Here is a 26150-nt window from a genome sequence, read left to right on the forward strand (position 1 = left end):
TTGCTAAAGAATTAAACAATTATTAAACAAATACACTGCAAACAAAAGGTTCTTTTAAGGAAAGCACACTTTACATTTTTCAAGTCCTCATTGACATGAACCACTTAAAGAAGGTTACAATTAAAATGTAAAATAATACTCTTAAACATTGCTTTTATTCCTATATCATAAAAAACATTCTGATTCAGGAATGTTGAAACATCAATGCGTATTCTTTCAATGATCTTAAACATTATACAAACTTAGTTTTAAATAACCATAGTTGATTTTAAAGTGTGTAATCAGCCACTCTGAATAAACCCTCTTCTTCCACTTCTTTATTAAGAAGTAGGACAGTCATCAAAAGCTAACAACATCTGCATGAAATAGAGTTGCTAACTGCCTTCATGCTGAGAAGAGAGCTCTTAATCTCATCATGGTGGTTGGCGAGTTCGGACACTTTCAAGCACATTTCTCCCATCATTGCCTATAGAAATGATCCCTGGAAGTATAATCTTAGCTACATTTTGTTGATGGTTTAGATAGGCCATATGAATTCCTCTTTTAACTCATGGTGACATTTTTGGACCCATTCATAAAACTTGATATAGAAATTGTCAACCAATTTTCAGTTGCATAACATTCTCAACAAATGTTCAGACTACAATTCATTCACTATCATATACTGAATGATTTTCTGTGAGAGTAGACACATTTTAAGATTGTATTAGGTAACATATTATAATTTTTGCATATATAAATTTGTTTAAACCAAAATATTAAACATAACATTTAACAATGAAACCAATGCACTAATAGCATTGGTACTTCAAAATTTCTTATATTGCATATAGGAAATAAACTAGTGGCTTGCATTAGTTGCTGATTTGCAAAAGAATTAAACAATTATTAAACAAATACACTGCAAACAAAAGGTTCTTTTAAGGAAAGCACACTTTACATTTTTCAAGTCCTCATTGACATGAACCACTTAAAAAAGGTTAAAATTAAAATGTAAAATAATACTCTTAGACATTGCTTTTATTCCTATATCATAAAAAACATTCTGATTTAGGAATGTTGAAACATCTATGCGTATTCTTTCAAGGATCTTAAACATTATACAAACTTAGTTTTAAATAACCATAGTTGATTTTAAAGTGTGTAATCAGCCACTCTGAATGAGCTCTCTTGTACCACTTCTTTATTAAAAAGTAGGACAGTCATCAAAAGCTAACAACATCTGCATGAAACAGAGTTGCTAACTGCCTTCATGCTGAGAAGAGAGCTCTTAATCTCATCATGGTGGTTGGCGAGTTTGGATACTTTCAAGCACATTTCTCCCATCATTGCCTATAGAAATGATCCCTAGAAGTATAATCTTAGCTACATTTTGTTGATGGTTTAGATAGGCCATATGAATTCCTCTTTTAACTCATGGTGACATTTTAGGACCCATTCATAAAACTTGATATAGAAATTGTCAACCAATTTTCAGTTGCATAACATTCTCAACAAATTTCCAGACTACAATTCATTCACTATCATATACTGAATGATTTTCTGTGAGAGTAGACACATTTTAAGATTGTATTAGGTAACATATTATAATTTTTGCATATATAAATTTGTTTAAACCAAAATAATAAACAGAACACTTAACAATGAAACCAATGCACTAATAGCATTGGTACTTCAAAATTTCTAATATTGCATATAGGAAATAAACTAGTTGCTTGCATTAATTGCTGATTTGCTAAAGAATTAAACAATTATTAAACAAATACACTGCAAACAAAAGGTTCTTTTAAGGAAAGCACACTTTACATTGTTCAAGTCCTCATTGACATGAACCACTTAAAGAAGGTTACAATTAAAATGTAAAATAATACTCTTAGACATTGCTTTAATTGCTATATCATAAAAAACATTCTGATTCAGGAATGTTGAAACATCAATGCGTATTCTTTCAAGGATAGTAAACATTATACAAACTTAGTTTTAAATAACCATAGTTGATTTTAAAGTGTGTAATCAGCCACTCTGAATGAGCCCTCTTCTACCACTTCTTTATTAAGAAGTAGGACAGTCATCAAAAGCTAGCAACATCTGCATAAAACAGAGTTGCTAACTGCCTTCTTGCTGAGTAGAGAGCTCTTAAACTCATCATGGTGGTTGGCAAGTTTGGTCACTTTCAAGCACATTTTTCCCATCATTGCCTATAAAAATGATCCCTGAAAATATAGTCTTAATTACATTTTGTTGATGGTTTAGATAGGCCATATGAATTCCTCTTTTAACTCATGGTGACATTTTTGGACCCATTCATAAAACTTGATATAGAAATTGTCAACCAATTTTCAGTTGCATAACATTCTCCCCAAATTTTCAGACTACAATTCATTCATTATCATATACTGAATGAATTTCTGTGAGAGTAGACACATTTTAAGATTGTATTAGGTAACATGTTATCATTTTTGCATATATAAACTTGTTTAAGCCAAAATATTAAACAGAACACTTAACAATGAAACCAATGCACTAATAGCATTGGTACTTCAAAATGTCTTATATTTCATATAGGAAATAAACTAGTGGCTTGCATTAATTGCTGATTTGCTAAAGAATTAAACAATTATTAAACAAATACACTGCAAACAAAAGGTTCTTTTAAGGAAAGCACACTTTACATTTTTCAAGTCCTCCTTGACATGAACCACTTAAAGAAGGTTAAAATTAAAATGTAAAATAATACTCTTAGACATTGCTTTTATTCCTATATCATAAAAAACATTCTGATTTAGGAATGTTGAAACATCAATGCATATTCTTTCAAGGATATTAAACATTATACAAACTTAGTTTTAAATAACCATAGTTGATTTTAAAGTGTGTAATCAGCCACTCTGAATGAGCCCTCTTCTACCACTTCTTTATTAAGAAGTAGGACAGTCATCAAAAGCTAACAACATCTGCATGAAACAGAGTTACTAACTGCCTTCATGCTGAGAAGAGAGCTCTTAAATTCATCATGGTGGTTGGCGAGTTTGGACACTTTCAAGCACATTTCTCCCGTCATTGCCTATAAAAATGATCCCTAGAAGTATAATCTTAATTACATTTTGTTGATGGTTTAGATAGGCCATATGAATTCCTCTTTTAATTCATGGTGACATTTTTGGACCCATTCATAAAACTTGATATAGAAATTGTCAACCAATTTTCAGTTGCATAACATTATCCACAAACTTTCAGACTACAATTCATTCACTATCATATACTGAATGATTTTCTGTAAGAGTAGACACATTTTAAGATTGTATTAGGTAACATATTATAATTTTTGCATATATAAAATTGTTTAAGCCAAAATATTAAACAGAACACTTAACAATGAAACCATTGCACTAATAGCATTGGTACTTCAAAATTTCTTATATTGCATATAGGAAATAAACTAGTGGCTTGCATTAGTTGCTGATTTGCAAAAGAATTAAACAATTATTAAACAAATACACTGCAAACAAAAGGTTCTTTTAAGGAAAGCACACTTTACATTATTCAAGTCCTCATTGACATGAACCACTTAAAGAAGGTTAAAATTAAAATGTAAAATAATACTCTTAGACATTGCTTTAATTGCTATATCATAAAAAACATTCTGATTCAGGAATGTTGAAACATCAATGCGTATTCTTTCAAGGATATTAAACATTATACAAACTTAGTTTTAAATAACCATAGTTGATTTTAAAGTGTGTAATCAGCCACTCTGAATTAGCCCTCTTCTACCACTTCTTTATTAAGAAGTAGGACAGTCATCAAAAGCTAGCAACAACTGCATGAAACAGAGTTGCTAACTGCCTTCATGCTGAGGAGAGAGCTCTTAAACTCATCATGGTGGTTGGCGAGTTTGGACATTTTCAAACACAATTCTCCAATCATTGCCTATAGAAATGATCCCTGAAAGTATAGTCTTAATTACATTTTGTTGATGGTTGAGATAGGCCATATGAATTACTCTTTTAACTCATGGTGACATTTTTGGACCCATTCATAAAACTTGATATAGAAATTGTCAACCAATTTTCAGTTGCATAACATTCTCCACAAATTTTCAGACTACAATTCATTCACTATCATATACTGAATGATTTTCTGTGAGAGTAGACACATTTTAAGATTGTATTAGGTAACATGTTATCATTTTTGCATATATAAACTTGTTTAAGCCAAAATATTAAACAGAACACTTAACAATGAAACCAATGCACTAATAGCATTGGTACTTCAAAATTTCTTATATTGCATATAGGAAATAAACTAGTGGCTTGCATTAATTGCTGATTTGCTAAAGAATTAAACATATATTAAACAAATACACTGCAAACAAAAGGTTCTTTTAAGGAAAGCACACTTTACATTTTTCAAGTCCTCATTGACATGAACCACTTAAAGAAGGTTACAATTAAAATGTAAAATAATACTCTTAGACATTGCTTTTATTCCTATATCATAAAAAACATTCTGATTCAGGAATGTTGAAACATCAATGCGTATTCTTTCAAGGATATTAAACATTATACAAACTTAGTTTTAAATAACCATAGTTGATTTTAAAGTGTGTAATCAGCCACTCTGAATGAGCCCTCTTCTACCACTTCTTTATTAAGAAGTAGGACAGTCATCAAAACCTAACAACATCTGCATGAAACAGAGTTGCTAACTGCCTTCATGCTGAGAAAATAGCTCTTAAACTCATTATGGTGGTTGGCGAGTTTTGACACTTTCAAGCACATTTCTCCCATCATTGCCTATAGAAATGATCCCTAAAAGTATAGTCTTAACTACATTTTGTTGATGGTTTAGATAGGCCATATGAATTACTCTTTTAACTCATGGTGACATTTTTGGACCCATTCATAAAACTTGATATAGAAATTGTCAACCAATTTTCAGTTGCATAACATTATCCACAAATTTTCAGACTACAATTCATTCACTATCATATACTGAATGATTTTCTGTAAGAGTAGACACATTTTAAGATTGTATTAGGTAACATATTATAATTTTTGCATATATAAAATTGTTTAAGCCAAAATATTAAACAGAACACTTAACAATGAAACCAATGCACTAATAGCATTGGTACTTCAAAATTTCTTATATTGCATATAGGAAATAAACTAGTGGCTTGCATTAGTTGCTGATTTGCAAAAGAATTAAACAATTATTAAACAAATACACTGCAAACAAAAGGTTCTTTTAAGGAAAGCACACTTTACATTATTCAAGTCCTCATTGACATGAACCACTTAAAGAAGGTTAAAATTAAAATGTAAAATAATACTCTTAGACATTGCTTTAATTGCTATATCATAAAAAACATTCTGATTCAGGAATGTTGAAACATCAATGCGTATTCTTTCAAGGATATTAAACATTATACAAACTTAGTTTTAAATAACCATAGTTGATTTTAAAGTGTGTAATCAGCCACTCTGAATTAGCCCTCTTCTACCACTTCTTTATTAAGAAGTAGGACAGTCATCAAAAGCTAGCAACATCTGCATGAAACAGAGTTGCTAACTGCCTTCATGCTGAGGAGAGAGCTCTTAAACTCATCATGGTGGTTGGCGAGTTTGGACATTTTCAAACACAATTCTGCAATCATTGCCTATAGAAATGATCCCTGAAAGTATAGTCTTAATTACATTTTGTTGATGGTTGAGATAGGCCATATGAATTACTCTTTTAACTCATGGTGACATTTTTGGACCCATTCATAAAACTTGATATAGAAATTGTCAACCAATTTTCAGTTGCATAACATTCTCCACAAATTTTCAGACTACAATTCATTCACTATCATATACTGAATGATTTTCTGTGAGAGTAGACACATTTTAAGATTGTATTAGGTAACATGTTATCATTTTTGCATATATAAACTTGTTTAAGCCAAAATATTAAACAGAACACTTAACAATGAAACCAATGCACTAATAGCATTGGTACTTCAAAATTTCTTATATTGCATATAGGAAATAAACTAGTGGCTTGCATTAGTTGCTGATTTGCAAAAGAATTAAACAATTATTAAACAAATACACTGCAAACAAAAGGTTCTTTTAAGGAAAGCACACTTTACATTTTTCAAGTCCTCATTGACATGAATCACTTAAAGAAGGTTAAAATTAAAATGTAAAATAATACTCTTAGACATTGCATTTATTCCTATATCATAAAAAACATTCTGATTTAGGAATGTTGAAACATCTATGCGTATTCTTTCAAGGATATTAAACATTATACAAACTTAGTTTTAAATAATCATAGTTGATTTTAAAGTGTGTAATCAGCCACTCTGAATGAGCCCTCTTCTACCACTTCTTTATTAAGAAGTAGGACAGTCATCAAAAGCTAACAACATCTGCATGAAACAGAGTTCCTAACTGCCTTCATGCTGAGAAGATAGCTCTTAAACTCATCATGGTGGTTGGCGAGTTTGGACACTTTCAAGCACATTTCTCCCATCATTGCCTGTAGAAATGATCCCTGGAAGTATGATCTTAGCTACATTTTGTTGATGGTTTAGATAGGCCATATGAATTGCTCTTTTAACTCATGGAGACATTTTAGGACCCATTCATAAAACTTGATATAGAAATTGTCAACCAATTTTCAGTTGCATAACATTCTCAACAAATTTTAAAACTACAATTCATTCACTATCATATACTGAATGATTTTCTGTGAGAGTAGACACATTTTAAGATTGTATTAGGTAACATATTATAATTTTTGCATATATAAACTTGTTTAAGCCAAAATATTAAACAGAACACTTAACAATGAAACCAATGCACTAATAGCATTGGTACTTCAAAATTTCTTATATTGCATATAGGAAATAAACTAGTGGCTTGCATTAATTGCTGATTTGCTAAAGAATTAAACAATTATTAAACAAATACACTGCAAACAAAAGGTTCTTTTAAGGAAAGCACACTTTACATTTTTCAAGTCCTCATTGACATGAACCACTTAAAGAAGGTTAAAATTAAAATGTAAAATAATACTCTTAGACATTGCTTTTATTCCTATATCATAAAAAACATTCTGATTTAGGAATGTTGAAACATCAATGCGTATTCTTTCAAGGATATTAAACATTATACAAACTTAGTTTTAAATAACCATAGTTGATTTTAAAGTGTGTACTCAGCCACTCTGAATGAGCCCTCTTCTAACACTTCTTTATTAAGAAGTAGGACAGTCATCAAAAGCTAACAACATCTGCATGAAACAGAGTTACTAACTGCCTTCATGCTGAGAAGAGAGCTCTTAAACTCATCATAGTGGTTGGTGAGTTTGGACACTTTCAAGCACATTTCTCCCATCATTGCCTATAGAAATGATCCCTGGAAGTATAATCTTAATTACATTTTGTTGATGGTTTAGATAGGCCATATGAATTCCTCTTTTAACTCATAGTGACATTTTTTGCCCCTTTCATAAAACTTGATATAGAAATTGTCAACCAATTTTCAGTTGCATAACATTCTCAACAAATTTTCAGACTACAATTCATTCACTATCATATACTGAATGATTTTCTGTGAGAGTAGATACATTTTAAGATTGTATTAGGTAACATGTTATCATTTTTGCATATATAAATTTGTTTAAACCAAAATATTAAACAGAACACTTAACAATGAAACCAATGCACTAATAGCATTGGTACTTCAAAATTTCTTATATTGCATATAGGAAATAAACTAGTGGCTTGCATTAGTTGCTGATTTGCAAAAGAATTAAACAATTATTAAACAAATACACTGCAAACAAAAAGTTCTTTTAAGGAAAGCACACTTTACTTTTTCAAGTCCTCATTGACATGAACCACTTAAAGAAGGTTAAAATTAAAATGTAAAATAATACTCTTAGACATTGCTTTAATTGCTATATCATAAAAAACATTCTGATTCAGAAATGTTGAAACATCAATGCGTATTCTTTCAAGGATATTAAACATTATACAAACTTAGTTTTAAATAACCATAGTTGATTTTAAAGTGTGTAATCAGCTACTCTGAATAAGCCCTCTTCTACCACTTCTTTATTAAGAAGTAGGACAGTCATCAAAAGCTAGCAACATCTGCATGAAACAGAGTTGCTAACTGCCTTCATGCTGAGAAGAGAGCTCTTAAACTCATCATGGTGGTTAGCAAGTTTGGACACTTTCAAACACATTTCTCCAATCATTGCCTATAGAAATGATCAGTGAAATTATAGTCTTAATAACATTTTGTTGATGGTTTAGATAGGCCATATGAATTCCTCTTTTAACTCATGGTGACATTTTTGGACCCATTCATAAAACTTGATATAGAAATTGTCAACCAATTTTCAGTTGCATAACGTTCTCCACAAATTTTCAGACTACAATTCATTCACTATCATATACTGAATGATTTTCTGTGAGAGTAGACACATTTTAAGATTGTATTAGGTAACATGTTATCATTTTTGCATATATAAACTTGTTTAAACCAAAATATTAAACAGAACACTTAACAATGAAACCAATGCACTAATAGCATTGGTACTTCAAAATTTCTTATATTGCATATAGGAAATAAACTAGTGGCTTGCGTTAATTGCTGATTTGCTAAAGAATTAAACAATTATTAAACAAATACACTGCAAACAAAAGGTTCTTTTAAGGAAAGCACACTTTACATTTTTCAAGTCCTCATTGACATGAACCACTTAAAGAAGGTTACAATTAAAATGTAAAATAATACTCTTAGACATTGCTTTTATTCCTATATCATAAAAAACATTCTGATTCAGGAATGTTGAAACATCAATGCGTATTCTTTCAAGGATATTAAACATTATACAAACTTAGTTTTAAATAACCATAGTTGATATTAAAGTGTGTAATCAGCCACTCTGAATGAGCCCTCTTCTACCACTTCTTTATTAAAAAGTAAGACAGTCATCAAAAGCTAACAACATCTGCATGAAACAGAGTTGCTAACTGCCTTCATGCTGAGAAGAGAGCTCTTAATCTCATCATGGTGGTTGGCGAGTTTGGACACTTTCAAGCACATTTCTCCCATCATTGCCTATAGAAATGATCCCTGGAAGTATAATCTTAGCTACATTTTGTTGATGGTTTAGATAGGCCATATGAATTCCTCTTTTAACTCATGGTGACATTTTAGGACCCATTCATAAAACTTGATATAGAAATTGTCAACCAATTTTCAGTTGCATAACATTCTCCACAAATTTTCAGACTACAATTCATTCACTATCATATACTGAATTATTTTCTGTGAGATTAGACACATTTTAAGATTGTATTAGGTAACATATTATAATTTTTGCATATATAAATTTGTTTAAACCAAAATATTAAACAGAACACTTAACAATGAAACCAATGCACTAATAGCATTGGTACTTCAAAATTTCTTATATTGCATATAGGAAATAAACTAGTGGCTTGCATTAGTTGCTGATTGGCTAAAGAATTAAACAATTATTAAACAAATACACTGCAAACAAAATATTCTTTTACGAAAGCACAGTTTAAATTTTTCAAGTCCTCATTGATATGTACAACTTAAAGAAGGTTAAAATTAAAATGTAAAATAATACTCTTAGACATTGCTTTTATTGCTATATAATAAAAAACATTCTGATTCAGTAATGTTAAAACATCAATGCTTGTTCTTTCCAGCATATTAAACATTATACAAACTTAGTTTTAAATAACCATAGTTGATTTTAAAGTGTGTAATCAGCCACTCTGAATGAGCCCTCTTCTACCACTTCTTTATTAAGAAGTAGGACAGTCATCAAAAGCTAGCAACATCTGCATGAAACAGAGTTGCTAACTGCCTTCATGCTGAGAAGAGAGCTCTTAAACTCATCATGGTGGTTGGCAAGTTTGGACACTTTCAAGCACATTTTTCCCATCATTGCCTATAGAAATGATCCCTGGAAGTATAGTCTTAATTACATTTTGTTTATGGTTTAGATAGGCCATATGAATTCCTCTTTTAACTCATGGTGACATTTTTGGACCCATTCATAAAACTTGATATAGAAATTGTCAACCAATTTTCAGTTGCATAACATTCTCCACAAATTTTCAGACTACAATTCATTCACTATCATATACTGAATGAATTTCTGTGAGAGTAGACACATTTTAAGATTGTATTAGGTAACATGTTATCATTTTTGCATATATAAACCTGTTTAAGCCAAAATATTAAACAGAACACTTAACAATGAAACCAATGCACTAATAGCATTGGTACTTCAAAATGTCTTATATTTCATATAGGAAATAAACTAGTGGCCTGCATTAATTGCTGATTTGCTAAAGAATTAAACAATAATTAAACAAATACACTGCAAACAAAAGGTTCTTTTAAGGAAAGCACACTTTACATTTTTCAAGTCCTCATTGACATGAACCACTTAAAGAAGGTTAAAATTAAAATGTAAAATAATACTCTTAGACATTGCTTTTATTGCTATATCATAAAAAACATTCTGATTCAGGAATGTTAAAACATCAATGCTTGTTCTTTCCAGCATATTAAACATTATACAAACTTAGTTTTAAATAACCATAGCTGATTTTAAAGTGTGTAATCAGCCACTCTGAATGAGCCCTCTTCTACCACTTTTTTATTAAGAAGTAAGACAGTCAAAAAAACCTAACAACATCTGCATGAAACAGAGTTACTAACTACCTTCATGCTGAGAAGAGAGCTCTTAATCTCATCACAGTGGTTGGCAAATTTAGACACTTTCAAGCACATTTCTCCCATCATTGCCTATAAACATGATCCCTGAAAGTATAGTTTTAATTACATTTTGTTGATGGTTTAGATAGGCCATATGAATTCCTCTTTTAACTCATGGTGACATTTTTGGACTCATTCATAAAACTTGATATAGAAATTGTCAACCAATTTTCAGTTGCATATCATTCTCCACAAATTTTCAGACTACAATTCATTCACTATCATATACTGAATGATTTTCTGTGAGAGTAGACACATTTTAAGATTGTATTAGGTAACATGTTATCATTTTTGCATATATAAACTTGTTTAATCCAAAATATTAAACAGAACACTTAACAATGAAACCAATGCACTAATAGCATTGGTACTTCAAAATGTCTTATATTTCATATAGTAAATAAACTAGTGGCTTGCATTAATTGCTGATTTGCTAAAGAATTAAACAATTATTAAACAAATACACTGCAAACAAAAGGTTCTTTTAAGGAAAGCACACTTTACATTTTTCAAGTCCTCATTGACATGAACCACTTAAAGAAGGTTAAAATTAAAATGTAAAATAATACTCTTAGACATTGCTTTTATTGCTATATCATAAAAAACATTCTGATTCAGGAATGTTGAAACATCAATGCGTATTCTTTCAAGGATATTAAACATTATACAAACTTAGTTTTAAATAACCATAGTTGATTTTAAAGTGTGTAATCAGCCACTCGGAATGAGCCCTCTACTACCACTTCTTTATTAAAAAGTAGGACAGTCATCAAAAGCTAACAACATCTGCATGAAACAGAGTTTCTAACTGCCTTCTTGCTGAGAAGAGAGCTCTTAAACTCATCATGGTGGTTGGCGAGTTTGGACACTTTCAAGCACATTTCTCCCATCATTGCCTATAGAAATGATCTCTGAAAGTATAGTCTTAATTACATTTTGTTGATGGTTTAGACAGGCCATATGAATTCCTCTTTTAACTCATGGTGACATTTTTGGACCCATTCATAAAACTTGATAAAGAAATTGTCAACCAATTTTCAGTTGCATAACATTCTCCACAAATTTTCAGACTACAATTCATTCACTATCATATACTGAATGATTTTCTGTGAGAGTAGACACATTTTAAGATTGTATTAGGTAACATGTTATCATTTTTGCATATATAAACTTGTTTAAGCCAAAATATTAAACAGAACACTTAACAATGAAACCAATGCACCAATAGCATTGGTACTTCAAAATTTCTTATATTTCATATAGGGAATAAACTAGTGGCTTGCATTAATTGCTGATTTGCTAAAGAATTAAACAATTATTAAACAAATACACTGCAAACAAAAGGTTCTTTTAAGGAAAGCACACTTTACATTTTTCAAGTCCTCATTGACATGAACCACTTAAAGAAGGTTAAAATTAAAATGTAAAATAATACTCTTAGACATTTCTTTTATTGCTATATCATAAAAAACATTCTGATTCAGGAATGTTAAAACATCAATGCTTGTTCTTTCCAGCATATTAAACATTATACAAACTTAGTTTTAAATAACCATAGCTGATTTTAAAGTGTGTAATCAGCCACTCTGAATGAGCCCTCTTCTACCACTTTTTTATTAAGAAGTAAGACAGTCAAAAAAACCTAACAACATCTGCATGAAACAGAGTTACTAACTACCTTCATGCTGAGAAGAGAGCTCTTAATCTCATCATAGTGGTTGGCGAATTTAGACACTTTCAAGCACATTTCTCCCATCATTGCCTATAAACATGATCCCTGGAAGTATAATCTTAATTACATTTTGTTGATGGTTCAGATTAGCCATATGAATTCCTCTTTTAACTCATGGTGACATTTTTGGACCCATTCATAAAACTTGATATAGAAATTGTCAACCAATTTTCAGTTGCATAACATTATCCACAAATTTTCAGACTACAATTCATTCACTATCATATACTGAATGATTTTCTGTGAGAGTAGACACATTTTAAGATTGTATTAGGTAACATGTTATCATTTTTGCATATATAAACTTGTTTAAGCCAAAATATTAAACAGAACACTTAACAATGAAACCAATGCACTAATAGCATTGGTACTTCAAAATTTCTTATATTGCATATAGGAAATAAACTAGTGGCTTGCATTAGTTGCTGATTTGCAAAAGAATTAAACAATTATTAAACAAATACACTGCAAACAAAAGGTTCTTTTAAGGAAAGCACACTTTACATTTTTAAAGTCCTCATTGACATGAACCACTTAAAGAAGGTTAAAATGTAAAATAAATAATACTCTTAGACATTGCTTTAATTGCTAAATCATAAAAACATTCTGATTCAGGAATGTTGAAACATCAATGCGTATTCTTTCAAGGATGTTAAACATTATACAAACTTAGTTTTAAATAACCATAGTTGATTTTAAAGTGTGTAATCAGCCACTCTAAATGAGCCCTCTTCTACCACTTCTTTATTAAGAAGTAGGACAGTCATCAAAAGCTAACAACATCTGCATGAAACAGAGTTGCTAACTGCCTTCATGCTGAGAAGAGAGCTCTTAATCTCATCATGGTGGTTGGTGAGTTTGGACACTTTCAAGCACATTTCTCCCATCATTGCCTATAGAAATGATCCCTAGAAATATAATCTTAGCTACATTTTGTTGATGGTTTAGATAGGCCATATGAATTCCTCTTTTCACTCATGGTGACATTTTTGGACCCATTCATAAAACATGATATAGAAATTGTCAACCAATTTTCAGTTGCATAACATTCTCCACAAATTTTCAGACTACAATTCATTCACTATCATATACTGAATGATTTTCTGTGAGAGTAGACACATTTTAAGATTGTATTAGGTAACATGTTATCATTTTTGCATTTATAAACTTGTTTAAGCCAAAATAATAAACAGAACACTTAACAATGAAACCAATGCACTAATAGCATTGTTACTTCAAAATTTCTTATATTGCATATAGGAAAAAAACTAGTGGCTTGCATTAATTGCTGATTTGCAATAGAATGAAACAATTATTAAACAAATACACTGCAAACAATAGGTTCTTTTAAGGAAAGCACACTATACATTTTTCAAGTCCTCATTGACATGAACCACTTAAAGAAGGTTAAAATTAAAATGTAAAATAATACTCTTAGACATTGCTTTTATTGCTATATCATAAAAAAACATTCTGATTCAGGAATGTTGAAACATCAATGCTTATTCTTTCAAGGATATTAAACATTATACAAACTTAGTTTTAAATAACCATAGTTGATTTTAAAGTGTGTAATCAGCCACTCTGAATTAGCCCTCTTCTACCACTTCTTTATTAAGAAGTAGGACAGTCATCAAAATCTGACAACATCAGCATGAAACAGAGTTGCTAAGTACCTTCATGCTGAGAAGAGAGCTCTTAAAATCATCACGGTGGTTATCAAGTTTGGAAACTTTCAAGCACATTTCTCCCATCATTGCCTATAGAAAAGAACCCTAAAAGTATAGTCTTAACTACATTTTGTTGATGGTTTAGATAGGCCATATGAATTCCTCTTTTAACTCATGGTGACATTTTTGGACCCATTCATAAAACGTGATATAGAAATTGTCAACCAATTTTCAGTTGCATAACATTCTCCACAAATTTTCAGACTACAATTCATTCACTATCATATACTGAATGATTTTCTTTTTTTTAAAGTTAGGGTTTTTATTGAGATTGATCAATAACCAAAACAATATCGAAGTTGTACAGGTCAAGATATTGAACATGCATATAAAAGATTTTACAGGCTGCATTAGAGTGGAATATGCAGTTCCATGACAATACAGGCTATCAAGTAATAGCAGTATGTACCCTGTGTAAATTCAAGAATGTACATAATCAGTCTCATTTTATTTTTCATTTATAGTATAGGACCTATACCAAAACAGAGAAAAAAATTATTAAAAGTAAAAAACAAAAAAGAGAAAGAAGAAGAAATAAAAAACAGGAAAGAGTAAGAAAAAGTACAAGAGAAAATGCAAAGACAATAGAAGAGGAAATAGCAGAGGTGTTAGAGGTATTAGCAGAGTCCGGGTATTAATAAAGAACGCGCGAGGTACCATGGGGACCAAATGTTGTGGAATTGGGCCACTGTGTTATTCCTCAGACTGGTAATATATTCCATATTGGCTATATAATTAATCCTAGCCATCAGTAATGCCTTGGAGGGCGGTTTATGGTCCTTCCAACATTTAGCAATCAGAGATTTAGCCGCCATGCAGATTTGCATAGCAAGCTTATCTTGGATTTTGGGTAGTGACGATATGGGGGCATGAAGTAAAGCGATTTCAGGAGAGAGATCCACGTTATGTCCGCAAGTTTGGGCGATGAGCGCTCCCTACTGTGTTCCAGAGGGGGCGAATAGAGGGGCAGGTCCACCATACATGGAAAAAGGTGCCCTCCTCTCCACAAAGTCTCCAGCATAAATTCGAGGTTGCGGGGAAAATGGAATGAAGTCTGGAGGGGACTAAATACCATCTGGTATAAACTTTGTAACATGTCTCCCTAATTGCCACACTAATAGAAGCTTTAGCAGTGCGCAATCTAATTTCTTCCCATTGATCATCTTCCAACGGATGGGAGAGGTCTGATTCCCAGGCTAGTTCATGGGGTTCACGGGCAGGAGGATCTGGAGTCAAAATAGAGTTGTGTATTGTTGAGATATTCCCCTTTCTGCCAATCGAAAGTATACACATATGTTCAAAGGAGGTGGGTGATCTCAAAGGGGCAGTTTTAAGCTGAGATTTAAGAAAGCTAATAATTTGAATGTAATGGTAATGACATGAGGATGGAATACCGAGGCGCTCTTGAAAATCTCCAAAAGAGGTCGGTGCTGCGTGGCCTTTAACATGGATAAATCTCGTGACACCCTGAGATTGCCATGGGGCTGCTATATTTCGTTCGCTGCCTGGGGGGAAGGCAGGGTGACCCCAGATAGGTGACAGAGGTGAGGGGTATGAAGAAAGATTATAAGTGGTGCGGAGTTTGTCCCACAATCCAAGGGTGAATTTAATTGTGGGGACTGAATAGGCCGAGGCTGGTCTGCAGGACCTGGGGAGCCACAGAAGAGAGTCGAGGGGAATACCCTGATATATTGAGTTCTCAATATCGACCCATTTTCTAATCCCTCGGGGGGAATGCCAGGACACTACGTGGTTAAGGTGACAGGCGTTAAAATAAGCCTGAAGATTAGGATATCCCAAGCCGCCAGAAGTTGTACTCTTGGTCAACAAGGTTCGTCTTAATCGAGATTTACGATGAGCCCAAATAAATTTGTTGCACAGGGTCTGCAGGGAAGCCAAAGTCTTTCGGGGCACCATTATCGGAATGGTCTGGAACAGATAAAGAATACGGGAAGGAAATTCATTTTTAGGGCGTTAATCCGTCCAATCCATGAAATGTATAACCGATCCCATTTATCTAGGTCTTGAGTGAGAGTTTTAATTATAGGAACATAATTAGCCTGATAGAGGCTAGAGTAGGATTTAGTGATAAATATGCCAAGGTATTTGATAGCAGAGGGTCTCCAGAGAAAGGGGAAAGAGGAGGTTAAAATCAAATTAGTATGGGATGAAACATTAAACGCGAGGGCCTCAGATTTGGTATGATTTATTTTATAACCAGAGAGGGAATCATACAAAAGTAGTTCTTTCTGTAAATTAGGAAGAGAGATCAGAGGGTTAGAAAGAGTCAAGAGGACGTCATCCGCAAACAGAGATATTTTATACGAGCTCTGTCCCACAGTAACACCCCTAATATCAGCGTTGAGCCTAATACGGGCTGCGAGAGGTTCAATACATAAAGCAAAAAGTAGGGGTGAGAGAGGGCAGCCCTGTCGAGTGCCATTCTTCAAACTAAACCGAGGTGAGCTTAATCCATTAGTCAGGACCGTAGATGAGGGGTTAGAATAGAGGGCCGCTATTGCAGTGATGAAATGACCATGGAGGCCAAACGTAGATAATGTAGAAAACATAAAAGGCCAAGAGATGCGATCAAACGCCTTTTCGGCATCAAGCACCAAGGCAATCGCTGGTGTTTTCGTCGAGTTTATATGATGAATTAAGTTAACAATACGTCTGGTGTTGTCCGAGGCCTGGCGGCCGGGAATAAATCCCACTTGATCAGGGTCAATTAATGACGGCAACACAGCATTTAGGCGAGTCGCCAGTACTTTGGCAAAAAGCTTGAGATCAGTATTTATCAAAGAGATGGGTCTATAATTTGAGCAATACGAGGGATCCTTTCCGGGTTTCGGGATTACTATAATGCGGGAGTTCGTGGAGTCAGTGTGAAAAGGAGTGCCCTGCATTATTTTGTTAAACAAGATGACCATATGAGGAATGAGCTGAGGGGCGAAAGTTTTGTAGAATATCATCGTGTAGCCATCCGGGCCTGGGGCCTTAGAAGGTTTCTGGGTTTTTAGTGCAGCTTCAATTTCTTCAGCAGAAATATTAGCATTGAGAGCAGAGTTAGTTGCCTCGTCTAAACGAGGAAGAGCGCACGAATCTAGATAATGTTGAGCCTGGTCGGCATGTGTCAAGGGGTCGGACGGGGGGTCAAGGTTATAGAGTGCTTTATAATAATCAGAAAAGATACCATTAATTTTCTTGGGGTCATAGGTAACGTTGCCTGAGGGTTCTTTAATAATATGGATGCATTGGTTAGCCTTCTTGGCACGTAAGCGATTAGCCAACAAAGTATGAGCCTTGTTGCTTTTGTCGTAAAACGATTGATTAGCCCATCGAAGTGAGCGCTCAATATTTTCCGCCAAAAGAGATTGTAGATCATCACGAGCCTTAGAAAGTTCGGCTAGTGTTTTCTTAGAGTGTGTGCGTTTGTGTTCCCGATCTAGCGTTGCAATGGTGTCTGTTAACAGAGCAATTTGAGTTTCCTGGCTTCTCTTACGGCGGGACGCAAATTGAATAATGGATTCTCGAACCACCGCCTTATGGGCTTCCCATATCGTAGCTATACTGCAGTCGTCTTCTACATTAAAGTCAAAATATTCCTGAAGCTTAGTTTTAATTAAGTCCTGAAACTTAGGGATCTTCAATAGGGTTTCGTTAAGTCTCCATGTCGGTCTACCGTCAGGGTTATCAAATATGTCAAATGTCGCAGCTAAAGCAGCGTAGTCAGTCCATACTGAATGATTTTCTGTGAGAGTAGACACATTTTAAGATTGTATTAGGTAACATGTTATCATTTTTGCATATATAAACTTGTTTAAGCCAAAATAATAAACAGAACACTTAACAATGAAACCAATGCACTAATAGCATTGGTACTTCAAAATTTCTTATATTGCATATAGGAAAAAAACTAGTGGCTTGCATTAGTTGCTGATTTGCAATAGAATTAAACAATTATTAAACAAATACACTGCAAACAAAGGGTTCTTTTAAGGAAAGCACACTTTACATTTTTCAAGTCCTCATTGACATGAACCACTTAAAGAAGTTTAAAATTAAAATGTAAAATAATACTCTTAGACATTGCTTTTATTGCTATATCATAAAAAACATTCTGATTCAGGAACGTTGAAACATCAATGCTTATTCTTTCAAGGATATTAAACATTATACAAACTTAGTTTTAAATAACCATAGTTGATTTTAAAGTGTGTAATCAGCCACTCTGAATAAGCCCTCTTCTACCACTTCTTTATTAAGAAGTAGGACAGTCATCAAAAGCTGACAACATCTGCATGAAACAGAGTTGCTAAGTACCTTCATGCTGAGAAGAGAGCTCTTAAACTCATCTTGGTGGTTGGCGAGTTTGAACACTTTCAAGCACATTTCTCCAATCATTGCCTATAGAAAAGATCCCTGAAAGAATAGTCTTAATTACATTTTGTTGATGGTTTAGATAGGCCATATAAATTCCTCCTTTAACTCATGGTGACATTTTTGGACCCATTCATAAAACTTGAAATAGAAATTGTCAACCAATTTTCAGTTGCATAACATTCTCCACAAATTTTCAGACTACAATTCGTTCACTATCATATACTGAATGATTTTCTGTGAGAGTAGACACATTTTAAGATTGTATTAGGTAACATGTTATCATTTTTGCATATATAAACTTGTTTAAGCCAAAATATTAAACAGAACACTTAACAATGAAACCAATGCACTAATAGCATTGGTACTTCAAAATTTCTTATATTGCATAAAGGAAAAAAACTAGTGGCTTGCATTAATTGCTGATTTGCTAAAGAATTAAACAATTATTAAACATATACACTGCAAACAAAAGGTTCTTTTAAGGAAAGCACACTTTACATTTTTCAAGTCCTCATTGACATGAACCACTTAAAGAAGGTTAAAATTAAAATGTAAAATAATACTCTCAGACATTGCTTTTATTGCTATATCATAAAAAACATTCTGATTCAGGAATGTTGAAACATCAATGCTTATTCTTTCAAGGATATTAAACATTATACAAACTTAGTTTTAAATAACCATAGTTGATTTTAAAGTGTGTATTTGGCCACTCTGAATAAGCCCTCTTCTACCACTTCTTTATTAAGAAGTAGGACAGTCATCAAAAGCTAACAACATCTGCATGAAACAGAGTTGCTAAGTACCTTCATGCTGAGAAGAGAGCTCATAAACTCATCATGGTGGTTGGCGAGTTTGGATACTTTCAAGCACATTTCTCCCATCATTGCCTACAGAAAAAAATCCCTGAAAGTATAGTCTTAATTACATTTTGTTGATGGTTTAGATAGGCCATATGAATTCCTCTTTTAACTCATGGTGACATTTTTGGACCCATTCATAAAACTTGATATAGAAATTGTCAACCAATTTTCAGTTGTATAACACTCTCCACAAATTTTCAGACTACAATTCATTCACTATCATATACTGAATGATTTTCTGTGAGAGTAGACACATTTTAAGATTGTATTAGGTAACATGTTATCATTTTTGCATATATAAACTTGTTTAAGCCAAAATATTAAACAGAATACTTAACAATGAAACCAATGCACTAATAGCATTGGTACTTCAAAATTTCTTATATTGCATATAGGAAAAAAACTAGTGGCTTGCATTAGTTGCTGATTTGCAATAGAATTAAACAATTATTAAACAAATACACTGCAAACAAAAGGTTCTTTTAAGGAAAGCACACTTTACATTTTTCAAGTCCTCATTGACATGAACCACTTAAAGAAGGTTAAAATTAAAATGTAAAATAATACTCTTAGACATTGCTTTTATTGCTATATCATAAAAAACATTCTGTTTCAGGAATGTTGAAACATCAATGCTTATTCTTTCAAGGATAATAAGCATTATAAAAACGTAGTTTTAAATAACCATAGTTGATTTTAAAGTGTGTAATCAGCCACTCTGACTGAGCCTTCTTCTACCACTACTTTATTAAGAAGTAGGACATTCATCAAAAGCTAACAACATCTGCATGAACAGAGTTGCTAACTGCCTTCATGCTGAGAAGAAAGATCTTAAACTCATCATGGTGGTTGGCAAGTTTTAACGCTTTCAAGCACATTTCTCCCATGATTGTCTATAAAAAGATCCCTGAAAATATAACCTTATCAACATTTTGTTGATGGTTTAGATAGGCCATATGAATTCCTCTTTTAACTCATGGTGACATTTTTGGACCCATTCATAAAAATTGATATAGAAATTGTCAACCAATTTCCAGTTGCATAACATTCTCCACACATTTTCAGACTACAATTCATTCACTATCATATACTGAATGATTTTCTGTGAGAGAAGACTTATTTTAAGATTGTATTAGGTAACATGTTATAATTTTTGCATATATAAACTTGTTTAAGCCAAAATATTAAACAGAACACTTAACAATGAAACCAATGCACTAATAGCATTGGTACTTCAAAATTTCTTATATTGCATATAGGAAATAAACTAGTGGCTTGCATTAGTTGCTGGTTTGCTAAAGAATTAAACAATTAATAAACAAATACACTGCAAACAAAAGGTTCTTTTAAGGAAAGCACAGTTTAAAATTTTCAAGTCCTCATTGATATGTACACCTTAAAGAAGGTTAAAATTAAAATGTAAAATAATACTCTTAGACATTATTTTTATTGCTATATCATAAAAAACATTCTGATTCAGGAATGTTGAAACATCAATGCTTATTCTTTCAAACATATTAATCTTTATACAAACTTGGTTTTAAAGAACTCATAAGTTAACCATAATTGATTTTAAAATACGTATTCAACCACTCTGAATGAGCCCTCTTCTATCACTGCTTTATAAAGAAGTTGGACAATCATCAGAAGCAAACAACATCTGCATGAAACAAAGTTACTAACTGTTACGTTCCTGATGCTCAGAACTAGGGTGATGTTGTGTAGAGAGTCCAGAGCACCAGGACATGACGCTGAAATAAGGGATGGTACGGGAATAGCCCCTAGCACCCTACCTCCGTTGTTTTACCCATGTGGTCAGTTCACGCCTGAGTGACTATGGTTTCTTGGGCCCACGGCAGCTGCATTTGAAGGGCGGATTAGGTCTGCCCAACTCCGATGCCCCCAGGTCTTAGAGTGCGACAAGGCGTGAACCGAGACAGGATAATAACAAGGGGACCTCTAACTAAAGCAAACAGAAGCTAGGGGCTACTAACTACCCTAAAACTAAATATATGTGCGGCACCCCGCCAAAGGAAAAGAACAACAAAAGATTCCACTGTCCACTCCCCCACACGGCACCGCCGAGTTCCGGTGAGGACAGTGAAAAGCGGAAACCTCCGCAAAAACCACCAATACAAAAGTAAAACAGGGACTAAGCGGCCTAGGCCGCAACACGCGGCAGGAGCTGCTACTCACGAAACCGGGAGAGAACCCCAACAAGCGAGAACCCCCAGATGACCGCAACAGGTTCACTTGGACAGGAAGGATTCCTAGGACCAGCTTCAGAACTCCAGAACTCAGGAGCACAGGGAGAAGGATCGACCAGATACAGCTGACCAGGAACAAATGTATCAAGGCAGGAACAGCATACAGGAAGCTATCACCGGCGAGGCTGCAGTGTGCTGGCTCCCATAAAAAGACCCTGCTGGCCAATGACAGGAGGGCCAGCAAGACCAGCCCCCAGACACTAATTACTAGTTGCCGTGCCGCTGCCCTGCTGCACGAGCAACTAATCAATCCTATCTGGCAATGGGGAACGCGGTCCGCCAATGGCGTCCCCGTTGCAATGGACCCAGTGGCTGAGGACGCCCGGCATCCTAGCGTTGCCAGGGACCCGGCGGCTACAGTACGCATGGCGTCCTGGCATTGCTAGGCGCCGGGCGGGCAGGGAGGGAGGTGCGGTGGCCGTGAGCGTCGCTCGGAAGCAGACCGAGCGGCGCCGCGGACCGCGGCACCTAACAGTACCCCCCCTTGAGGAGGGGTTAAAAAAAACCCTAAAGCCGGGTTTCTGAGGAAATTCCTGAAAGAATAATCTCTTAAGTTTAGGGGCATGTAAATCGTTATCCAGGACCCAAGACCTTTCTTCCGGGCCATAGCCTTTCCAGTGAACCAAAAAATAAAGCCGGCCCCGAGAAACTTTGGAATCTAAAACCTTCTCCACCAAGAACTCTTGTTGCCCCTGAACATCCACCGGAGGTCTACCCTGGGAAGTCTTTCGAGGGAATCTCCTGGAAGAAAAATACTGCTTCAGAAGGGAACAGTGAAAAGTATTGCCAATTTTGAGTGATTTAGACAAGCGTAGCCGAAAAGCAACTGGGTTGACCTTCTTAATGATAAGGAACGGTCCAATAAATTTGGGTCCCAATCTAGCCGAGGATTGTCGGAGCTTGATGTTGCGGGTTGACAACCACACCTTATCTCCCACCTTAAAAATGCATGGGCGTCGGAACCTATCAGAATTTTTTTTTCTCGGAAGGCAGCCTTCTTAAGGGCAGGGTGCACCTTTTTCCAAATCATTCTGAGACGGGAAGTTAAGGTCAACGAGGAGACTGGAAAATGAGGGTAAAAAGAATTGGCTCTAGGATGAAAGCCCAAGACCGAAAAGAATGGGGACTCCTTGGTGGAAGAATGACAAGAGTTATTATAGGCAAACTCGGCCAAAGGAAGAAATTCAGACCAATCATTCTGAAGTTTGGCCGAATATAGCCGTAAATACTGTTTTAACGACTGATTAACACGTTCAGTTTGTCCATTAGACTGTGGATGGTACCCAGATGTTAAAGAGAGTTTCATATTTAATGAGGCACAAAAACGTTTCCAGAAACGGGTGATGAATTGCGGTCCCCGATCAGAGACAATATCCCTGGGTAAACCATGGAGCCTGAACACATGGCGGAGAAATAAAACTGCCAACCCTTGAGCAGAGGGTAATCGGGGGAGAGCAATTAAGTGGGCCATCTTACTAAAACGGTCTACTACCACCCAAATGACTCGAAATCCAGCTGAAAGAGGAAGGTCCACCACGAAATCCATGGATATATGTGACCATGGCCTGAGAGGAACGGCTAAAGGCATGAGTTGCCCGACCGGCAATGATCGAGATACCTTGTACTGAGCACAAACCTGACAGGAACGGACAAATTCCCTTACATCTTTAGAAAGATTAGGCCACCACACTGAGCGAGAGATTAACTCCAAGGTCTTAGTTATACCCGGATGACCAGAAACCTTATTATCATGAAACTCAGCTAGAACAGTGCCTCTCAGAAATTCAGGGACGAAGAGACGATCTGCAGGAGTGACTTTGGGAGCCTGCTGCTGAAGCTGGACTAGCTGTGTAAATAAATCCTGTGTGAGGCCAGCCCGGATGACAGACGATGGGACTATGGGGGTAGTAGCCGGGTGGTTATTGTGAACCGGAAGAAAACAACGTGACAGGGCATCGGCTTTTGTATTCTTGGAACCGGGCCTGAAGGTGATAATAAACCTGAAATGAGTAAAAAACAGCGCCCAATGTGCCTGTCGAGCATTAAGCCGTTTAGCTGACTCAATATACTGCAGGTTCTTGTGGTCAGTAAACACTGTAATGGTATGCCTTGCTCCTTCCAGCCAGTGCCTCCACTCCTCGAAAGCCCATTTAACTGCCAACAATTCTCGATTATCAACATCATAGTTGGATTCTGCGGAGGAGAATTTTCTGGACATGAAGGCACATGGGTGCAATTCCCGAGACTCCGGGTCTTCCTGAGAAAGGATAGCCCCCACTCCAACCTCTGAGGCATCTACCTCGACAATAAAGGGGAGATCCGGGTGAGGGTGTCTGAGTACTGGAGCTGAGACAAAGGCCTGCTTTCAGGCCAGAAAGGCAGACTTGGCTTCAAGCGACCAATTGGAAGGGTCCGCTCCTTTTTTAGTCAATGCCACAATAGGAGCAACCAAATCTGAGAAGGTATGAATAAAACGTCTATAGTAATTTGCAAACCCTAAAAAGCGCTGAATTGCTTTTAAGTTCGTGGGTTGTGCCCAATTTAGGATGGCCTGGAGTTTTTTTGGTTCCATGAAAAACCCCTTAGGAGAAATAATATATCCCAGGAAGGACACTTCTGTGATGTGGAAATCACATTTCTCCAGTTTGGCGTATAAATGATTTTCCCGTAACTTCTGAAGGACCAGTCACACATGGGTAATATGTTGTTCAAAAGACTCAGAATAAATCAAAATGTCATCTACATAAATGACTACGAACTTTCCTAGAAAGTCGCGAAGGACATCGTTAATGAGATCTTGAAATACAGCAGGAGCATTAGACAGCCCAAACGGCATCACCAGGTATTCATAATGTCCCGACTGTGTGCTGAAAGCCGTCTTCCACTCATCCCCAGATTTTATTCGGATGAGATTGTAAGCCCCTCTAAGATCGATCTTGGAAAAGATAACGGCAGTCCGGAGCTGATCAAACAGTACTGAAATCAGTGGCAAGGGGTAGGTGTTTTTAACAGAAATTTTATTCAGAGCCCGATAATCAATACATGGTCTGAGCGACCCATCTTTTTTCTCAACAAAAAAGAACCCTGCACTCAATGGAGATTTCGAGGGCCTAATGAAGCCTTTTTTTAGGCTCTCCTGTACATAATCATTCATTGCCGTAGTTTCCGGCCCAGACAGGTCATATAGTCTCCCCTTAGGCAAAGAGGCACCGGGAACTAAGTCTATAGCGCAGTCATAGGACCGATGAGGAGGCAGAATATCCGCATTACCCTTGGAGAAAACGTCGGCAAAGTCCTGATATTCCAAAGGAATAAGTTCTGGGGTGACTGCCGCAACCCGGACTGGACGGGAAATACATTCCTTCACACAAAAGGGACCCCATCGGTAAATCTCCCCAGACCGCCAATCTATGGTGGGATTATGAAAGGCAAGCCAGGGGTGACCCAAAACTATGGGGACAGCCGGACAATGGGTAAGGTAAAATTCGATTTTCTCCGAATGTAGGGCCCCACTGTCAGTTGTACTGGAGGTGTTCGGTGAGTGATTACCCCATTAGAAAGCGGACCACCATCCAAGCCGTGCATGGTGATACATTTTACCAAAGGTATCTGTGGAACGCCCAAAGCCTGAGCCCAACCAAGATCCATTAAATTTCCCGCAGCTCCACTGTCGACAAAGGCCGACACCAACGAACTGAGGCTACCAAAGGAAATTTTTACAAGAACTAATAAGGAATCATTAGAGGAGATCAACTGCAGACCCAAGTGAACCCCCTCACAATTCACTGGGTCAGAGCGTTTCCCTGCTTATTCGGGCAATTACGTGCGATATGTCCCTTTTCACCACAATACAAGCAAAGACCAGAATTTAGCCTTCTGGTTCTTTCCTCTGGGGACAACCGGGAGAGACCCATTTGCATGGGCTCCTCGACATCCTCAGGGAAAGTATACACACATGGAATAGGCCTGAAACTAGCTCATCTTTCAGCCCTCCGCTCCCGGAGACAACGATCAATTTTAATAGCAAGCTCCATGAGTTTGTCTAAAATCTCTGGAGCGGGGTACTGCAGGAGACTGTCTAATAACTTCAGACAAACCGAGGCGAAACTGACTGCACAGGGCCGGGTCATTCCAGCCACAGTCGTTCGACCAACGGCGAAACTCGGTACAATATGCCTCTGCTGGATTTTTCCCTTGCTTAAGTGCACGCAGGTGGCTCTCAGCCAACGCTTCTCTATCAGGGTCATCGTACAAAAGGCCTAGAGACTTAAAAAAGGCATCTACAGATAGCAAGGCAACATCATCGGCTTTTAACCCAAAAGCCCAGGTTTGCGGATCGCCTTGTAGTA

At 35.5% G+C, this 26150-nt stretch overlaps 20 non-coding genes across 20 annotated transcripts; all 20 read right to left on the minus strand.

The window, feature by feature from the left end:
• Nucleotides 1-284: 284 nt before the first annotated feature.
• On the minus strand, nt 285-497 carry LOC135053830 (small nucleolar RNA U3). The gene has a single exon (XR_010243131.1). It is a non-coding gene; the product is annotated as a small nucleolar RNA U3 (small nucleolar RNA).
• A 653-nt stretch (nt 498-1150) lies between these two features.
• Nucleotides 1151-1363, minus strand: LOC135053598 (small nucleolar RNA U3). Its single transcript, XR_010242928.1, has one exon. It is a non-coding gene; the product is annotated as a small nucleolar RNA U3 (small nucleolar RNA).
• Nucleotides 1364-2016: 653 nt separating this feature from the next.
• On the minus strand, nt 2017-2229 carry LOC135053981 (small nucleolar RNA U3). The gene has a single exon (XR_010243264.1). It is a non-coding gene; the product is annotated as a small nucleolar RNA U3 (small nucleolar RNA).
• Nucleotides 2230-2882: 653 nt separating this feature from the next.
• LOC135053630 (small nucleolar RNA U3) lies at nt 2883-3095 on the minus strand. The gene has a single exon (XR_010242956.1). It is a non-coding gene; the product is annotated as a small nucleolar RNA U3 (small nucleolar RNA).
• Nucleotides 3096-3748: 653 nt separating this feature from the next.
• LOC135053748 (small nucleolar RNA U3) lies at nt 3749-3961 on the minus strand. The gene has a single exon (XR_010243059.1). It is a non-coding gene; the product is annotated as a small nucleolar RNA U3 (small nucleolar RNA).
• A 653-nt stretch (nt 3962-4614) lies between these two features.
• LOC135053892 (small nucleolar RNA U3) lies at nt 4615-4827 on the minus strand. The gene has a single exon (XR_010243186.1). It is a non-coding gene; the product is annotated as a small nucleolar RNA U3 (small nucleolar RNA).
• A 653-nt stretch (nt 4828-5480) lies between these two features.
• Nucleotides 5481-5693, minus strand: LOC135053683 (small nucleolar RNA U3). Its single transcript, XR_010243004.1, has one exon. It is a non-coding gene; the product is annotated as a small nucleolar RNA U3 (small nucleolar RNA).
• A 653-nt stretch (nt 5694-6346) lies between these two features.
• Nucleotides 6347-6559, minus strand: LOC135053938 (small nucleolar RNA U3). The gene has a single exon (XR_010243225.1). It is a non-coding gene; the product is annotated as a small nucleolar RNA U3 (small nucleolar RNA).
• A 653-nt stretch (nt 6560-7212) lies between these two features.
• On the minus strand, nt 7213-7425 carry LOC135053446 (small nucleolar RNA U3). The gene has a single exon (XR_010242796.1). It is a non-coding gene; the product is annotated as a small nucleolar RNA U3 (small nucleolar RNA).
• A 652-nt stretch (nt 7426-8077) lies between these two features.
• Nucleotides 8078-8290, minus strand: LOC135054041 (small nucleolar RNA U3). Its single transcript, XR_010243316.1, has one exon. It is a non-coding gene; the product is annotated as a small nucleolar RNA U3 (small nucleolar RNA).
• A 653-nt stretch (nt 8291-8943) lies between these two features.
• On the minus strand, nt 8944-9156 carry LOC135053392 (small nucleolar RNA U3). Its single transcript, XR_010242749.1, has one exon. It is a non-coding gene; the product is annotated as a small nucleolar RNA U3 (small nucleolar RNA).
• A 652-nt stretch (nt 9157-9808) lies between these two features.
• On the minus strand, nt 9809-10021 carry LOC135053351 (small nucleolar RNA U3). Its single transcript, XR_010242713.1, has one exon. It is a non-coding gene; the product is annotated as a small nucleolar RNA U3 (small nucleolar RNA).
• A 653-nt stretch (nt 10022-10674) lies between these two features.
• Nucleotides 10675-10887, minus strand: LOC135054051 (small nucleolar RNA U3). The gene has a single exon (XR_010243323.1). It is a non-coding gene; the product is annotated as a small nucleolar RNA U3 (small nucleolar RNA).
• A 653-nt stretch (nt 10888-11540) lies between these two features.
• On the minus strand, nt 11541-11753 carry LOC135053803 (small nucleolar RNA U3). Its single transcript, XR_010243108.1, has one exon. It is a non-coding gene; the product is annotated as a small nucleolar RNA U3 (small nucleolar RNA).
• Nucleotides 11754-12406: 653 nt separating this feature from the next.
• Nucleotides 12407-12619, minus strand: LOC135054049 (small nucleolar RNA U3). The gene has a single exon (XR_010243321.1). It is a non-coding gene; the product is annotated as a small nucleolar RNA U3 (small nucleolar RNA).
• Nucleotides 12620-13269: 650 nt separating this feature from the next.
• Nucleotides 13270-13482, minus strand: LOC135053776 (small nucleolar RNA U3). The gene has a single exon (XR_010243084.1). It is a non-coding gene; the product is annotated as a small nucleolar RNA U3 (small nucleolar RNA).
• A 654-nt stretch (nt 13483-14136) lies between these two features.
• Nucleotides 14137-14349, minus strand: LOC135054033 (small nucleolar RNA U3). The gene has a single exon (XR_010243311.1). It is a non-coding gene; the product is annotated as a small nucleolar RNA U3 (small nucleolar RNA).
• A 4164-nt stretch (nt 14350-18513) lies between these two features.
• On the minus strand, nt 18514-18726 carry LOC135053768 (small nucleolar RNA U3). The gene has a single exon (XR_010243077.1). It is a non-coding gene; the product is annotated as a small nucleolar RNA U3 (small nucleolar RNA).
• A 653-nt stretch (nt 18727-19379) lies between these two features.
• LOC135053989 (small nucleolar RNA U3) lies at nt 19380-19593 on the minus strand. The gene has a single exon (XR_010243272.1). It is a non-coding gene; the product is annotated as a small nucleolar RNA U3 (small nucleolar RNA).
• A 653-nt stretch (nt 19594-20246) lies between these two features.
• Nucleotides 20247-20457, minus strand: LOC135054052 (small nucleolar RNA U3). Its single transcript, XR_010243324.1, has one exon. It is a non-coding gene; the product is annotated as a small nucleolar RNA U3 (small nucleolar RNA).
• Between the last annotated feature and the right edge of the window lie 5693 nt (nt 20458-26150).

The sequence above is a fragment of the Pseudophryne corroboree genome, chromosome 2, assembly GCF_028390025.1.
Source record: "Pseudophryne corroboree isolate aPseCor3 chromosome 2, aPseCor3.hap2, whole genome shotgun sequence".
NCBI lineage: Eukaryota > Metazoa > Chordata > Amphibia > Anura > Myobatrachidae > Pseudophryne > Pseudophryne corroboree.